This window comes from Phyllobates terribilis, unplaced genomic scaffold, assembly GCF_046119375.1.
Source record: "Phyllobates terribilis strain yellow unplaced genomic scaffold, ASM4611937v1 Scaffold_5__5_contigs__length_657084704, whole genome shotgun sequence".
Classification (NCBI taxonomy): Eukaryota; Metazoa; Chordata; class Amphibia; order Anura; family Dendrobatidae; genus Phyllobates; species Phyllobates terribilis.
Window position 1 is genome coordinate 351,583,677 of NW_027362765.1, and position 17,809 is coordinate 351,601,485.

The window sequence follows — 17,809 nt, forward strand, 5'->3', positions numbered from 1 at the left end:
GCCACAGATCCAGGCGTTGTCTTTATAACCGTATAATTAGGTTTTATCGGAGATCGTTACACGCAGATAAAAGAAGCTTTTATACCGGAGGTGCGACCGATACAATGTAACGAGTCAGAACATTTCCTGCTGTGTTGTACTAAACGTTTCCGAGCAGCGTGTGCGGCACCTCGGCAAACGTCAGATCCTGAAGATTCACCTCCACCTGCGGAGGAGACACCGCATGCTGCACTCAGCATAAGCGAGGATAACAGCAAATCCACAGCAAGGCGGTGTGCGCACAGCGTGCGGCTCTGCGGGGGCAGGGCTCTGTGATCATGTGACTGCTGGAGGAGCGGCTACTGGGCCCCAGTAAATGTGTCAGGAGGAAAATAATAAAGCTTGAAATAAATTGCCAATTTTTCTGTTACCGCCTGCTGTAATGATACATGAAGGTCTGCCATTATACCACTTTCTTATAAACATTGGCTAGGAATTCCAAAACGTGTAGCTCAGCTCAGCTATGTTATGCTGAAGATCCCACTGACAGCAGCTGCATTAGTATCTAATGACCTGTGTGATACAACATCTGACAGCCGGGGTGTAGCACAGCTCAGCTATGTTATGCTGAAGATCCCACTGACATCAGCTGCATTAGTATCTAATGACCTGTGTGATACAACAGCTGACAGCCGGGGTGTAGCACAGCTCAGCTATGTTATGCTGAAGATCCCACTGACATCAGCTGCATTAGTATCTAATGACTTGTGTGATCCAACATCTGACAGCCGGGGTGTAGCACAGCTCAGCTATGTTATGCTGAAGATCCCACTGACATCAGCTGCATTAGTATCTAATGACCTGTGTGATACAACAGCTGACAGCCGGGGTGTAGCACAGCTCAGCTATGTTATGCTGAAGATCCCACTGACATCAGCTGCATTAGTATCTAATGACCTGTGTGATACAACATCTGACAGCTGGGGTGTAGCACAGCTCAGCTATGTATTGCTGAAGATCCCACTGACAGCAGCTGCATTAGTATCTAATGACCTGTGTGATACAACATCTGACAGCTGGGGTGTAGCACAGCTCAGCTATGTTATGCTGAAGATCCCACTGACATCAGCTGCATTAGTATCTAATGACCTGTGTGATACAACAGCTGACAGCCGGGGTGCAGCACAGCTCAGCTATGTTATGCTGAAGATCCCACTGACATCAGCTGCATTAGTATCTAATGACCTGTGTGATACAACAGCTGACAGCCGGGGTGTAGCACAGCTCAGCTATGTATTGCTGAAGATCCCACTGACAGCAGCTGCATTAGTATCTAATGACCTGTGTGATACAGCATCTGACAGCCGGGGTGTAGCACAGCTCAGCTATGTTATGCTGAAGATCCCACTGACATCAGCTGTATTAGTATCTAATGACCTGTGTGATACAACATCTGACAGCCGGGGTGTAGCACAGCTCAGCTATGTTATGCTGAAGATCCCACTGACATCAGCTGCATTAGTATCTAATGACCTGTGTGATACAACAGCTGACAGCCGGGGTGTAGCACAGCTCAGCTATGTTATGCTGAAGATCCCACTGACATCAGCTGCATTAGTATCTAATGACTTGTGTGATCCAACATCTGACAGCCGGGGTGTAGCACAGCTCAGCTATGTTATGCTGAAGATCCCACTGACATCAGCTGCATTAGTATCTAATGACCTGTGTGATACAACAGCTGACAGCCGGGGTGTAGCACAGCTCAGCTATGTTATGCTGAAGATCCCACTGACATCAGCTGCATTAGTATCTAATGACCTGTGTGATACAACATCTGACAGCTGGGGTGTAGCACAGCTCAGCTATGTATTGCTGAAGATCCCACTGACAGCAGCTGCATTAGTATCTAATGACCTGTGTGATACAACATCTGACAGCTGGGGTGTAGCACAGCTCAGCTATGTTATGCTGAAGATCCCACTGACATCAGCTGCATTAGTATCTAATGACCTGTGTGATACAACAGCTGACAGCCGGGGTGCAGCACAGCTCAGCTATGTTATGCTGAAGATCCCACTGACATCAGCTGCATTAGTATCTAATGACCTGTGTGATACAACAGCTGACAGCCGGGGTGTAGCACAGCTCAGCTATGTATTGCTGAAGATCCCACTGACAGCAGCTGCATTAGTATCTAATGACCTGTGTGATACAACATCTGACAGCTGGGGTGTAGCACAGCTCAGCTATGTTATGCTGAAGATCCCACTGACATCAGCTGCATTAGTATCTAATGACCTGTGTGATACAACATCTGACAGCCGGGGTGTAGCACAGCTCAGCTATGTATTGCTGAAGATCCCACTGACATCAGCTGCATTAGTATCTAATGACCTGTGTGATACAACATCTGACAGCCGGGGTGTAGCACAGCTCAGCTATGTTATGCCGAAGATCCCACTGACATCAGCTGCATTACTATCTAATGACCTGTGTGATACAACACCTGACAGCCGGGATGTAGCACAGCTCAGCTATGTTATGCCGAAGATCCCACTGACATCAGCTACATTAGTATCTAAAGACCTGTGTGATACAACATCTGACAGCCGGGGTGTAGCACAGCTCCGCTATGTTATGCCGAAGATCCCACTGACATCAGCTGCATTAGTATCTAATGACATGTGTGATACAACATCTGACAGCCGGTGTGTAGCACAGCTCAGCTATGTTATGCCGAAGATCCCACTGACATCAGCAACATTAGTATCTAAAGACCTGTGTGATACAACATCTGATAGCCGGGGTGTAGCACAGCTCCGCTATGTTATGCCGAAGATCCCACTGACATCAGCTGCATTAGTATCTAATGACCTGTGTGATACAACATCTGACAGCCGGGGTGTAGCACAGCTCAGCTATGTTATGCTGAAGATCCCACTGACCTCAGCTGCATTACTATCTAATGACCTGTGTGATACAACAGCTGACAGCCGGGGTGAAGCACAGCTCAGCTATGTTATGCTGAAGATCCCACTGACATCAGCTACATTAGTATCTAATGACCTGTGTGATACAACCTCTGACAGCCGGGGTGTAGCACAGCTCAGCTATGTTATGCTGAAGATCCCACTGACATCAGCTACATTAGTATCTAATGACCTGTGTGATACAACCTCTGACAGCCGGGGTGTAGCACAGCTCAGCTATGTTATGCTGAAGATCCCACTGACATCAGCTATATTAGTATCTAATGACCTGTGTGATACAACATCTGACAGCCGGGTGTAGCACAGCTCAGCTATGTATTGCTGAAGATCCCACTGACATCAGCTATATTAGTATCTAATGACCTGTGTGATACAACATCTGACAGTCGGGGTGTAGCACAGCTCAGCTATGTATTGCTGAAGATCCCACTGACATCAGCTGTATTAGTATCTAATGACCTGTGTGATACAACATCTGACAGCCGGGGTGTAGCACAGCTCAGCTATGTTATGCTGAAGATCCCACTGACATCAGCTGCATTAGTATCTAATGACCTGTGTGGTACAAAATCTGACAGCCGGGGTGTAGCACAGCTCAGCTATGTATTGCTGAAGATCCCACTGACATCAGCTATATTAGTATCTAATGACTTGTGTGATACAACATCTGACAGCCGGGGTGTAGCACAGCTCAGCTATGTTATGCTGAAGATCCCACTGACATCAGCTGCATTAGTATCTAATGACCTGTGTGATACAACATCTGACAGCCGGGGTGTAGCACAGCTCAGCTATGTTATGCTGAAGATCCCACTGACATCAGCTCTATTAGTATCTAATGACCTGTATGATACAACATCTGACTGCCGGGGTGTAGCACAGCTCAGCTATGTTATGCTGAAGATACCACTGACATCAGCTGTATTAGTAACTAATGACCTGTGTGATACAACATCTGACAGCCGGGGTGTAGCACAGCTCTGCTATGTTATGCTGAAGATCCCACTGACATCAGCTGCATTAGTATCTAATGACCTGTGTGGTACAAAATCTGACAGCCGGGGTGTAGCACAGCTCAGCTATGTTATGCTGAAGATCCCACTGACATCATCTGCATTAGTATCTAATGACCTGTGTGACACAACATCTGACAGCCGGGTGTAGCACAGCTCAGCTATGTTATGCTGAAGATCCCACTGACATCAGCTCTATTAGTATCTAATGACCTGTTTGATACAACATCTGACAGCCGGGGTGTAGCACAGCTCAGCTATGTTATGCTGAAGATCCCACTGACATCAGCTGCATTAGTATCTAATGACCTGTGTGATACAACATCTGACAGCCGGGGTGTAGCACAGCTCAGTTATGTTATGCCGAAGATCCCACTGACATCAGCTGTATTAGTATCTAATGACCTGTGTGATACAACATCTGACAGCCGGGGTGTAGCACAGCTCAGCTATGTTATGCTGAAGATCCCACTGACATCAGCTGCATTAGTATCTAATGACCTGTGTGATACAACATCTGACAGCCGGGGTGTAGCACAGCTCAGCTATGTTATGCTGAAGATACCACTGACATCAGCTGCATTAGTATCTAATGACCTGTGTGGTACAACATCTGACAGCCGGGGTGCAGCACAGCTCAGCTATGTTATGCTGAAGATCCCACTGACATCAGCTGCATTAGTATCTAATGACCTGTGTGATACAACATCTGACAGCCGGGGTGTAGCACAGCTCAGCTATGTTATGATGAAGATCCCACTAACATCAGCTACATTGGTATCTAATGACCCTGTCTCAGGGCTCGCTCACGTATAACTCGGGCAAGTGCCGATGTTTTATCAGACAGCACTCAGACCAGTGTTATACTATGCAGCAGTGCTGAGCTGCGTTTTTTTCTCTTGCCGATTCGTCATCAGAAAAAAAATGACATCTTGCTGCCAGGGCTGTGGAGTCGGTAAGCCAAACCTCCAACTCCGACTCCTCAATTTCCATGACACCGACTCCGACTCCACGACTCCGACTCCCTCATACATGGCTGATGTGTAAGTGATGAATTTACTGCAGCACAGATTCATCTCAGCTAAGTCCAGACCCTGAGATCAGGAATAGGACAGACATTTATAGGACATTTCATAACTTTCCCAAATTCTTATGGAAAAATATTCCCCACAAACTGCATTGAACGACTGCACCCAATTTATTATATATTTTAGGAGTCGAAGTTCTTCCATTTTATACCGACTCCACCAAAATGGACACCGACTCCACAGCCCTGCTTGCTGCGTCTGGCTCTGCAAATGTGATCACACTCAACCGTTCAAGTCTATGGCTGTGTGTAAAACATCAGACTGCACTCGGATGTCATCTGAGTGCAGTTCGATTTACCCGGACACAGACTGTGGAGAAATTAAGTTCTCCGTCTTCTCTGAACCTGTGACACTATTCTCTCTTCTGACAGAATCGCAGCACAGTAAGATGACACTCGGATCCCACTCTCATCAGAGTATCATTACCATAATCGATCCGAGAATCCTCAACTGTGTGACCCTTTCACATCCCCAGACCCTCTCACAGTGTTGTAGCACTGCTCAGCTCTGCTATGCATGAAGGGGAGAGTGCGATCGTGAACTACTAACAAAATGTGGAGTTTATAACTAGTAATGAATGCTAGTCACAGAACGGCTCATGGTGACCTCATCTATGTTGAGATCTTTCCTTCCCTTATCAGCAAACACACAGAGAGAGGAGCCTGCAGCACTGAGGAGAAGCAGGGAGCTGCTGGGAAATGGCGTTTTAGCAGATATCTTTCTGCTCTGTGACTCTGGAGGCACAAAGGAGATGAAAAAAGATACAAAGGAACAAGAAACTTCATGGTCTTGTATTGTGTATTAACAGTAGCATGCAGATAATGAGCTTTGTAAGAAAACAAATTGCCATTGCTGGAAAATTCCTTAAAGATTGTGCTGCATCAGGTGCCACAAAGAACTGGACTGAACGTCCAGCAAGCGGAGATCGTGAAACCGATGAAGAATTTATCCTTTGTACAAAGGGTTTATGTCCAGATGACAAGATGAGCATGCGCGTGTATAGCTGGTGTTTTACTGTGGAGGGTCTCAGGTGGAGACATAGGGGGCACCGAGGCCACTCCATGATGCAAGATGCGGAGGACACAGTGACCTTGCCTGTGGAGAAATCAATTTTCTGCAGACTCCTTGCGCTCATATTCCGTCTTATGTTACACGAATCTGTATTGTTCCTGGATATGATATGAGTAACAGACATCTGGATGGAGAAATTAATGGAGGAGGAAACTGGAGAAAGTGGTGTAAAGTTCACGAGATATTACGTTACCGGACGCCGTGCCTCAGGAGCATCGCTCTCACTCCATAACGATCCATGTCAGAGCTCACCGCCATCATCTTCATACACAAAGCTGTCATCTACTGGATCTGTGCTTCCTCCGAGGACGACCATTGCCTAAAAGAGAACGGCGCCGTTCACATCTGGTATAATATAGAAAGCGTAAGACCCCCTTCTCATAATGTCACCGAAATGTAGTGCAATTGTTCACCCTTCATATGGCCCCTGTGTATGTAACGTAAATCTGTATACCTTACATTGAGAAGTATAAGGACTTCTATTCATTATACATAGGGGCAGTATTATAGCAGTTATATTCTTGTACATAGGTGCAGTATTATAGTAGTTATATTCTTGTACATAGGGGGCAGTATTATAGTAGTTATATTCTTGTACATAGGAGCAGTATTATAGTAGTTATATTCTTGTACATAGCAGCAGTATTATAGTAGATATATTCTTGTACATAGGGGCAGTATTATAGTAGTTATATTCTTATACATAGGGGAGCAGTATTATAGCAGTTATATTCTTGTACATAGGATCAGTATTATAGTAGTTATATTCTTGTACATAGGGGGCAGTATTATAGTAGTTATATTCTTGTACATAGCAGCAGTATTATAGTAGATATATTCTTGTACATAGGGGCAGTATTATAGTAGTTATATTCTTATACATAGGGGGCAGTATTATAGTAGTTATATTCTTGTACATAGGGGGCAGTATTATAGCAGTTATATTCTTGTACATAGGGGGCAGTATTATAGTAGTTATATTCTTGTACATAGGGGGCAGTATTATAGTAGTTATATTCTTATACATAGGGGGCAGTATTATAGTAGTTATATTCTTATACATAGGGGGCAGTATTATAGTAGTTATATTCTTATACATAGGGGGCAGTATTATAGTAGTTATATTCTTGTACATAGGGGGCAGTATTATAGCAGTTATATTCTTGTACATAGGGGGCAGTATTATAGTAGTTATATTCTTGTACATAGGGGGCAGTATTATAGTAGTTATATTCTTATACATAGGGGGCAGTATTATAGTAGTTATATTCTTATACATAGGGGCAGTATTATAGTAGTTATATTCTTGTACATAGGGGCAGTATTATAGCAGTTATATTCTTGTACATAGGGGCAGTATTATAGTAGTTATATTCTTGTACATAGGGGGCAGTATTATAGTAGATATATTCTTGTACATAGGGGGCAGTATTATAGTAGTTATATTCTTATACATAGGGGGCAGTATTATAGTAGTTATATTCTTGTCCATAGGAGCAGTATTATAGTAGTTATATTCTTGTACATAGGAGCAGTATTATAGTAGTTATATTCTTGTACATAGGAGCAGTATTATAGTAGTTATATTCTTGTACATAGGTGCAGTATTATAGTAGTTATATTCTTGTACATAGGTGCAGTATTATAGTAGTTATATTCTTGTACATAGGGGGCAGTATTATAGTAGTTATATTCTTGTATATAGGGGCAGTATTATAGTAGTTATATTCTTGTACATAGGGGGCAGTATTATAGTAGTTATATGCCTGTACATAGGAGCAGTATTATAGTAGTTATATTCTTGTACACAGGGGACAGTATTATAGTACTTACATTCTTGTACATAGGGAGCAGTATTATAGTAGTTATATTCTTGTTCATAGGGGTAGTATTATAGTAGTTATATTCTTGTACATAGGAGCAGTATTATAGCAGTTATATTCTTGTACATAGGTGCAGTATTATAGTAGTTATATTCTTGTACATAGGGGTAGTATTATAGCAGTTATATTCTTGTACATAGGGGCAGTATTATAGTAGTTATATTCTTGTACATGGGGGCAGTATTATAGCAGTTATATTCTTGTACATAGGTGCAGTATTATAGCAATTATATTCTTGTACATAGGGGCAGTATTATAGTAGTTATATTCTTGTACATAGGGAGCAGTATTATAGTAGTTATATTCTTGTACATGGGGAGCAGTATTATAGTAGTTATATTCTTGTACATAGGAGCAGTATTATAGTAGTTATGTTCTTGTACATAGGAGCAGTATTATAGTAGTCATATTCTTGTAGATAGGGGGCAGTATTATAGTAGTTATATTCTAGTACATAGGAGCAGTATTATAGTAGTTATATTCTAGTACATAGGAGCAGTATTATAGTAGTTATATTCTTGTACATAGGGGCAGTATTATAGTAGTTATATTCTTGTACATGGGGAGCAGTATTATAGTAGTTTTATTCTTGTACATAGGAGCAGTATTATAGTAGTTATATTCTTGTACATGGGGAGCAGTATTATAGTAGTTTTATTCTTGTACATAGGGGCAGTATTATAGTAGTTATATTCTTGTACATAGGAGCAGTATTATAGTAGTTATATTCTTGTACATAGGAGCAGTATTATAGTAGTTATATTCTTGTACATAGGAGCAGTATTATAGTAGTTATATTCTTGTACATAGGAGCAGTATTATAGTAGTTATATTCTTGTACATAGGGGGCAGTATTATAGTAGTTATATTCTTGTACATAGGAGCAGTATTATAGTAGTTATATTCTTGTACATAGGGAGCAGTATTATAGTAGCTATATTCCTGTACATAGGGGGCAGTATTATAGTAGTTATATTCTTGTACATAGGAGCAGTATTATAGTAGTTATATTCTTGTACATAGGTGCAGTATTATAGTAGTTATATTCTTGTACATAGGTGCAGTATTATAGTAGTTATATTCTTGTACATAGGGGGCAGTATTATAGTAGTTATATTCTTGTATATAGGGGCAGTATTATAGTAGTTATATTCTTGTACATAGGGGGCAGTATTATAGTAGTTATATGCCTGTACATAGGAGCAGTATTATAGTAGTTATATTCTTGTACACAGGGGACAGTATTATAGTACTTACATTCTTGTACATAGGGAGCAGTATTATAGTAGTTATATTCTTGTTCATAGGGGTAGTATTATAGTAGTTATATTCTTGTACATAGGAGCAGTATTATAGCAGTTATATTCTTGTACATAGGTGCAGTATTATAGTAGTTATATTCTTGTACATAGGGGTAGTATTATAGCAGTTATATTCTTGTACATAGGGGCAGTATTATAGTAGTTATATTCTTGTACATGGGGGCAGTATTATAGCAGTTATATTCTTGTACATAGGTGCAGTATTATAGCAGTTATATTCTTGTACATAGGGGCAGTATTATAGTAGTTATATTCTTGTACATAGGGAGCAGTATTATAGTAGTTATATTCTTGTACATGGGGAGCAGTATTATAGTAGTTATATTCTTGTACATAGGAGCAGTATTATAGTAGTTATATTCTTGTACATAGGAGCAGTATTATAGTAGTCATATTCTTGTAGATAGGGGGCAGTATTATAGTAGTTATATTCTAGTACATAGGAGCAGTATTATAGTAGTTATATTCTAGTACATAGGAGCAGTATTATAGTAGTTATATTCTTGTACATAGGGGCAGTATTATAGTAGTTATATTCTTGTACATGGGGAGCAGTATTATAGTAGTTTTATTCTTGTACATAGGAGCAGTATTATAGTAGTTATATTCTTGTACATGGGGAGCAGTATTATAGTAGTTTTATTCTTGTACATAGGGGCAGTATTATAGTAGTTATATTCTTGTACATAGGAGCAGTATTATAGTAGTTATATTCTTGTACATAGGAGCAGTATTATAGTAGTTATATTCTTGTACATAGGAGCAGTATTATAGTAGTTATATTCTTGTACATAGGGGCAGTATTATAGTAGTTATATTCTTGTACATAGGGAGCAGTATTATAGTAGCTATATTCCTGTACATAGGGGGCAGTATTATAGTAGTTATATTCTTGTACATAGGAGCAGTATTATAGTAGTATTATTCTTGTACATAGGGGGCAGTATTATAGTAGTTATATTCTTGTACATAGGAGCAGTATTATAGTAGTTATATTCTTGTACATAGGAGCAGTATTATAGTAGTTATATTCTTGTACATTGGAGCAGTATTATAGTAGTTATATTCTTGTACATAGGGGCAGTATTATAGTAGTTATATTCTTGTACATAGGGGCAGTATTATAGTAGTTATATTCTTGTACATAGGGGGCAGTATTATAGTAGTTATATTCTTGTACATAGGGGGCAGTATTATAGTACTTATATTCGTGTACATAGGGGCAGTATTATAGTAGTTATATTCTTGTCCATAGGAGCAGTATTATAGTAGTTATATTCTTGTACATAGGAGCAGTATTATAGTAGTTATATTCTTGTACATAGGAGCAGTATTATAGTAGTTATATTCTTGTACATAGGTGCAGTATTATAGTAGTTATATTCTTGTACATAGGGGGCAGTATTATAGTAGTTATATTCTTGTATATAGGGGCAGTATTATAGTAGTTATATTCTTGTACATAGGAGCAGTATTATAATACTTATATTCTTGTACATAGGAGCAGTATTATAGTAGTTATATTCTTGTACATAGGGAGCTGTATTATAGTAGTTATATTCTTGTACATAGGTGCAGTATTATAGTACTTATATTCTTGTATATAGGGGCAGTATTATAGTAGTTATATTCTTGTACATAGGAGCAGTATTATAGTAGTTATATTCTTGTATATAGGGGCAGTATTATAGTAGTTATATTCTTGTACATAGGAGCAGTATTATAGTAGTTATATTCATGTACATAGGGGCAGTATTATAGTAGTTATATTCTTGTACATAGGTGCAGTATTATAGTAGTTATATTCTTGTATATAGGGGCAGTATTATAGTAGTTATATTCTTGTACATAGGAGCAGTATTATAGTAGTTATATTCTTGTACATAGGGGGCAGTATTATAGTAGTTATATTCTTGTACATAGGGGCAGTATTATAGTAGTTATATTCTTGTATATAGGGGCAGTATTATAGTAGTTATATTCCTGTACATAGGGGGCAGTATTATAGTAGTTATATTCTTGTACATAGGAGCAGTATTATAGTAGTTATATTCTTGTACATAGGAGCAGTATTATAGTAGTTATATTCTTGTACATTGGAGCAGTATTATAGTAGTTATATTCTTGTACATAGGGGCAGTATTATAGTAGTTATATTCTTGTACATAGGGGCAGTATTATAGTAGTTATATTCTTGTACATAGGGGGCAGTATTATAGTAGTTATATTCTTGTACATAGGGGGCAGTATTATAGTACTTATATTCTTGTACATAGGGGCAGTATTATAGTAGTTATATTCTTGTCCATAGGAGCAGTATTATAGTAGTTATATTCTTGTACATAGGAGCAGTATTATAGTAGTTATATTCTTGTACATAGGAGCAGTATTATAGTAGTTATATTCTTGTACATAGGTGCAGTATTATAGTAGTTATATTCTTGTACATAGGTGCAGTATTATAGTAGTTATATTCTTGTACATAGGGGGCAGTATTATAGTAGTTATATTCTTGTATATAGGGGCAGTATTATAGTAGTTATATTCTTGTACATAGGGGGCAGTATTATAGTAGTTATATGCCTGTACATAGGAGCAGTATTATAGTAGTTATATTCTTGTACACAGGGGACAGTATTATAGTACTTACATTCTTGTACATAGGGAGCAGTATTATAGTAGTTATATTCTTGTTCATAGGGGTAGTATTATAGTAGTTATATTCTTGTACATAGGAGCAGTATTATAGCAGTTATATTCTTGTACATAGGTGCAGTATTATAGTAGTTATATTCTTGTACATAGGGGTAGTATTATAGCAGTTATATTCTTGTACATAGGGGCAGTATTATAGTAGTTATATTCTTGTACATGGGGGCAGTATTATAGCAGTTATATTCTTGTACATAGGTGCAGTATTATAGCAGTTATATTCTTGTACATAGGGGCAGTATTATAGTAGTTATATTCTTGTACATAGGGAGCAGTATTATAGTAGTTATATTCTTGTACATGGGGAGCAGTATTATAGTAGTTATATTCTTGTACATAGGAGCAGTATTATAGTAGTTATATTCTTGTACATAGGAGCAGTATTATAGTAGTCATATTCTTGTAGATAGGGGGCAGTATTATAGTAGTTATATTCTAGTACATAGGAGCAGTATTATAGTAGTTATATTCTAGTACATAGGAGCAGTATTATAGTAGTTATATTCTTGTACATAGGGGCAGTATTATAGTAGTTATATTCTTGTACATGGGGAGCAGTATTATAGTAGTTTTATTCTTGTACATAGGAGCAGTATTATAGTAGTTATATTCTTGTACATGGGGAGCAGTATTATAGTAGTTTTATTCTTGTACATAGGGGCAGTATTATAGTAGTTATATTCTTGTACATAGGAGCAGTATTATAGTAGTTATATTCTTGTACATAGGAGCAGTATTATAGTAGTTATATTCTTGTACATAGGAGCAGTATTATAGTAGTTATATTCTTGTACATAGGGGCAGTATTATAGTAGTTATATTCTTGTACATAGGGAGCAGTATTATAGTAGCTATATTCCTGTACATAGGGGGCAGTATTATAGTAGTTATATTCTTGTACATAGGAGCAGTATTATAGTAGTATTATTCTTGTACATAGGGGGCAGTATTATAGTAGTTATATTCTTGTACATAGGAGCAGTATTATAGTAGTTATATTCTTGTACATAGGAGCAGTATTATAGTAGTTATATTCTTGTACATTGGAGCAGTATTATAGTAGTTATATTCTTGTACATAGGGGCAGTATTATAGTAGTTATATTCTTGTACATAGGGGCAGTATTATAGTAGTTATATTCTTGTACATAGGGGGCAGTATTATAGTAGTTATATTCTTGTACATAGGGGGCAGTATTATAGTACTTATATTCGTGTACATAGGGGCAGTATTATAGTAGTTATATTCTTGTCCATAGGAGCAGTATTATAGTAGTTATATTCTTGTACATAGGAGCAGTATTATAGTAGTTATATTCTTGTACATAGGAGCAGTATTATAGTAGTTATATTCTTGTACATAGGTGCAGTATTATAGTAGTTATATTCTTGTACATAGGGGGCAGTATTATAGTAGTTATATTCTTGTATATAGGGGCAGTATTATAGTAGTTATATTCTTGTACATAGGAGCAGTATTATAATACTTATATTCTTGTACATAGGAGCAGTATTATAGTAGTTATATTCTTGTACATAGGGAGCTGTATTATAGTAGTTATATTCTTGTACATAGGTGCAGTATTATAGTACTTATATTCTTGTATATAGGGGCAGTATTATAGTAGTTATATTCTTGTACATAGGAGCAGTATTATAGTAGTTATATTCTTGTATATAGGGGCAGTATTATAGTAGTTATATTCTTGTACATAGGAGCAGTATTATAGTAGTTATATTCATGTACATAGGGGCAGTATTATAGTAGTTATATTCTTGTACATAGGTGCAGTATTATAGTAGTTATATTCTTGTATATAGGGGCAGTATTATAGTAGTTATATTCTTGTACATAGGAGCAGTATTATAGTAGTTATATTCTTGTACATAGGGGGCAGTATTATAGTAGTTATATTCTTGTACATAGGGGCAGTATTATAGTAGTTATATTCTTGTATATAGGGGCAGTATTATAGTAGTTATATTCCTGTACATAGGGGGCAGTATTATAGTAGTTATATTCTTGTACATAGGAGCAGTATTATAGTAGTTATATTCTTGTACATAGGAGCAGTATTATAGTAGTTATATTCTTGTACATTGGAGCAGTATTATAGTAGTTATATTCTTGTACATAGGGGCAGTATTATAGTAGTTATATTCTTGTACATAGGGGCAGTATTATAGTAGTTATATTCTTGTACATAGGGGGCAGTATTATAGTAGTTATATTCTTGTACATAGGGGGCAGTATTATAGTACTTATATTCTTGTACATAGGGGCAGTATTATAGTAGTTATATTCTTGTCCATAGGAGCAGTATTATAGTAGTTATATTCTTGTACATAGGAGCAGTATTATAGTAGTTATATTCTTGTACATAGGAGCAGTATTATAGTAGTTATATTCTTGTACATAGGTGCAGTATTATAGTAGTTATATTCTTGTACATAGGTGCAGTATTATAGTAGTTATATTCTTGTACATAGGGGGCAGTATTATAGTAGTTATATTCTTGTATATAGGGGCAGTATTATAGTAGTTATATTCTTGTACATAGGAGCAGTATTATAATACTTATATTCTTGTACATAGGAGCAGTATTATAGTAGTTATATTCTTGTACATAGGGAGCTGTATTATAGTAGTTATATTCTTGTACATAGGTGCAGTATTATAGTACTTATATTCTTGTATATAGGGGCAGTATTATAGTAGTTATATTCTTGTACATAGGAGCAGTATTATAGTAGTTATATTCTTGTATATAGGGGCAGTATTATAGTAGTTATATTCTTGTACATAGGAGCAGTATTATAGTAGTTATATTCATGTACATAGGGGCAGTATTATAGTAGTTATATTCTTGTACATAGGTGCAGTATTATAGTAGTTATATTCTTGTATATAGGGGCAGTATTATAGTAGTTATATTCTTGTACATAGGAGCAGTATTATAGTAGTTATATTCTTGTACATAGGGGGCAGTATTATAGTAGTTATATTCTTGTACATAGGGGCAGTATTATAGTAGTTATATTCTTGTATATAGGGGCAGTATTATAGTAGTTATATTCCTGTACATAGGGGGCAGTATTATAGTAGTTATATTCTTGTACATAGGAGCAGTATTATAGTAGTTATATTCTTGTACATAGGAGCAGTATTATAGTAGTTATATTCTTGTACATAGGGAGCAGTATTATAGTAGTTATATTCTTGTACATAGGGGACAGTATTATAGTAGTTATATTCTTGTACATAGGGGGCAGTATTATAGTAGTTATATTCTTGTACATAGGGGACAGTATTATAGTAGTTATATTCTTGTACATAGGTGCAGTATTATAGTACTTATATTCTTGTATATAGGGGCAGTATTATAGTAGTTATATTCTTGTACATAGGAGCAGTATTATAGTAGTTATATTCTTGTACATAGGGGGCAGTATTATAGTAGTTATATTCTTGTATATAGGGGCAGTATTATAGTAGTTATATTCTTGTACATAGGAGCAGTATTATAGTATTTATATTCATGTACATAGGGGCAGTATTATAGTAGTTATATTCTTGTACATAGGTGCAGTATTATAGTAGTTATATTCTTGTATATAGGGGCAGTATTATAGTAGTTATATTCTTGTACATAGGAGCAGTATTATAGTAGTTATATTCATGTACATAGGGGCAGTATTATAGTAGTTATATTCTTGTACATAGGTGCAGTATTATAGTAGTTATATTCTTGTATATAGGGGCAGTATTATAGTAGTTATATTCTTGTACATAGGAGCAGTATTATAGTAGTTATATTCTTGTACATAGGGGGCAGTATTATAGTAGTTATATTCTTGTACATAGGGGCAATATTATAGTAGTTATATTCTTGTATATAGGGGCAGTATTATAGTAGTTATATTCCTGTACATAGGGGGCAGTATTATAGTAGTTATATTCTTGTACATAAGGAGCAGTATTATAGTAGTTATATTCTTGTACATAGGAGCAGTATTATAGTAGTTATATTCTTGTACATAGGTGCAGTATTATAGTAGTTATATTCTTGTACATAGGTGCAGTATTATAGTAGTTATATTCTTGTACATAGGGGGCAGTATTATAGTAGTTATATTCTTGTATATAGGGGCAGTATTATAGTAGTTATATTCTTGTACATAGGGGGCAGTATTATAGTAGTTATATTCCTGTACATAGGAGCAGTATTATAGTAGTTATTTTCTTGTATACAGGGGACAGTATTATAGTACTTACATTCTTGTACATAAGGGGCAGTATTATAGTAGTTATATTCTTGTACATAAGGAGCAGTATTATAGTAGTTATATTCTTGTACATAGGGGTAGTATTATAGCAGTTATATTCTTGTACATAGGGGCAGTATTATAGTAGTTATATTCTTGTACATGGGGGCAGTATTATAGCAGTTATATTCTTGTACATAGGTGCAGTATTATAGCAGTTATATTCTTGTACATAGGGGCAGTATTATAGTAGTTATATTCTTGTACATAGGGAGCAGTATTATAGTAGTTATATTCTTGTACATAGGAGCAGTATTATAGCAGTTATATTCTTGTACATAGGTGCAGTATTATAGTAGTTATATTCTTGTACATAGGGGTAGTATTATAGCAGTTATATTCTTGTACATAGGTGCAGTATTATAGTAGTTATATTCTTGTACATAGGGGTAGTATTATAGCAGTTATATTCTTGTACATAGGGGTAGTATTATAGTAGTTATATTCTTGTACATAGGGGTAGTATTATAGCAGTTATATTCTTGTAAATAGGGGCAGTATTATAGTAGTTATATTCTTGTACATGGGGGCAGTATTATAGCAGTTATATTCTTGTACATAGGAGCAGTATTATAGCAGTTATATTCTTGTACATAGGTGCAGTATTATAGTAGTTATATTATTGTACATAGGGGTAGTATTATAGCAGTTATATTCTTGTACATAGGGGCAGTATTATAGCAGTTATATTCTTGTACATAGGAGCAGTATTATAGCAGTTATATTCTTGTACATAGGTGCAGTATTATAGCAGTTATATTCTTGTACATAGGTGCAGTATTATAGTAGTTATATTCTTGTACATAGGTGCAGTATTATAGTAGTTATATTCTTGTACATAGGTGCAGTATTATAGTAGTTATATTCTTGTACATAGGGGTAGTATTATAGCAGTTATATTCTTGTACATAGGTGCAGTATTATAGTAGTTATATTCTTGTACATAGGGGTAGTATTATAGCAGTTATATTCTTGTACATAGGTGCAGTATTATAGTAGTTATATTCTTGTACATAGGGGTAGTATTATAGCAGTTATATTCTTGTACATAGGGGCAGTATTATAGTAGTTATATTCTTGTACATGGGGGCAGTATTATAGCAGTTATATTCTTGTACATAGGTGCAATATTATAGCAGTTATATTCTTGTACATAGGGGCAGTATTATAGTAGTTATATTCTTGTACATAGGGAGCAGTATTATAGTAGTTATATTCTTGTACATGGGGAGCAGTATTATAGTAGTTATATTCTTGTACATAGGAGCAGTATTATAGTAGTTATATTCTTGTACATAGGAGCAGTATTATAGTAGTCATATTCTTGTAGATAGGAGCAGTATTATAGTAGCTATATTCTTGTACATAGGGGCAGTATTATAGTAGTTATATTCTTGTACATGGGGAGCAGTATTATAGTAGT

At 36.6% G+C, this 17,809-nt stretch overlaps 1 protein-coding gene across 1 annotated transcript in view; it reads left to right on the plus strand.

The window, feature by feature from the left end:
• The window catches only part of GFRA1 (GDNF family receptor alpha 1), a 378,896-nt gene that overhangs the window by 79,640 nt on the left and 281,447 nt on the right, over positions 1-17,809 (plus strand). The gene's annotated exons all lie outside the window — the stretch shown is intronic.